Below are 1,593 nucleotides of genomic sequence, written 5' to 3' on the forward strand. Positions count from 1 at the left end.
ACTTGTAGCAGATTGCCTCCCACTCGCTAGCCGCTGCCCAAGCTAGGAATGGAATGGGTATGCTTCTGCTTGACTCTCCCTCCTGTAGTCATGACTGGTAGAGTACTGGAAACTCTCCAGGTGTGACCCTGGGAGGGGTGGGAGAATATATTGTAACAATAAATGGACACATTCCCTGGCCACAGCGAGAGGCGTGGCCACCGGTGACCTTCAGTGATACCAGACACCTAGCCATGTGTGACTTGGCATTTGTTAAATTGGAGTCTTGGCATAGTGTAATAATGTCAAGGAAACATTTTGCGGAAACTTGTTTTCACCTGGTGGCTTCCTTGAACTCCCCAACCCTCACTTTTTTATGGTATTTTTAAGCGCTTACTATGCTCTAAGCACTGTAATAATAATAATAATTATAGTATTTGAGGGCTGGGTTGGATCCAGCACTTAGAACAGTGCTTTGCACATAGTAAGCGCTTAATAAATGCCATTATTATTATTATACAAGCAAATTGGGTTGGACGCAGTCCCTGTCCCATATGGAGTTCACAGTCTCCATCCCCATTTTAGAGAAGCAGTGGAAAGCTCAGTGGAAAGAGCGTGGGCTTGGGAGCCAGAAGTCACGGGTCCTAATCCCAGCTCCACCACTTATCAGCTGTGTGACTTTGGGCAAGTCACTTAACCTCTCTGGGCCTCAGTTCCCTCATCTGGAAAATGGGGATCAGGACTGTGAGCCCCACGTGGGACAACCTAATTACCTTGTATCTCCCTCAGTGCTTAGAACAGTGCTTAACATATAGTAAGCACTTAACAAATATCATTATTATTATTAAATGTTCCTTCCACTTCCACTGCTCTCATTCATTCATTCATTCATTCATTCAATTATATATATTGAGAGCTGACAGTGTGCAAAGCACTGCACTAAGTGCCTGGGAGAGTACAATATAATAATAAACAGACACACTCCCTGCCCGCAGTGACCTTACAGTCTAGAGCGGGAGACAGACAAGCTCTGCCACTTGTTAGCTGTGTGACTTTGGGCAAGTCACTTAACTTCTCTGTGCCTCAGTTACCTCATCTATAAAATGGGGATTGAGACTGTGAGCCCCACGTGGGACAGCCTGATAACTTTGTATCTGCCCCAGTGCTTAGAACAGTGCTTGGCGCATAGTAAGAGCATAACAAATACCAAATTATTATTATACATGAGGGAACTGAGGCCCAGAGAAGTGAAGTGACTTGCCCGAAGTCACACAGCAGACACGTGGCAGAGCCTAGATTAGAACCCATGACCTTCCGACTCTTAGGCCCGTGCTCTATCTTACTCCATAATGCTCCCTAATTTCCACCAACACTTTGACAATTCCCCTCCCAGGTTGCAGTGAACACAAGGTGCCATTTCTGCATTGAACAGCTCAGTCACAGGAGTTGAGGTGGATGGAGGTTGGACATTTAAAGTGCAACATCACATTTAAAGATTTGAGGTGCCCTACTTGTCCCAGACAAGGGACAGACAGGCTGGACACCAGATTTTCAAACAACTAATCAATTGATTGTACTGAGCGCTTATTCGGAAAGCATTATGACCTAATGGCA

At 45.4% G+C, this 1,593-nt stretch overlaps 1 non-coding gene across 1 annotated transcript; it reads right to left on the bottom strand.

Annotated features, from left to right (window-relative positions):
• Positions 1–138, bottom strand: LOC119937411. The gene has a single exon (XR_005454081.1). It is a non-coding gene; the product is annotated as a small nucleolar RNA SNORA7 (small nucleolar RNA).
• Positions 139–1,593: the final 1,455 nt, after the last annotated feature.

Source organism: Tachyglossus aculeatus, chromosome 14 (genome assembly GCF_015852505.1).
Source record: "Tachyglossus aculeatus isolate mTacAcu1 chromosome 14, mTacAcu1.pri, whole genome shotgun sequence".
Classification (NCBI taxonomy): domain Eukaryota; kingdom Metazoa; phylum Chordata; class Mammalia; order Monotremata; family Tachyglossidae; genus Tachyglossus; species Tachyglossus aculeatus.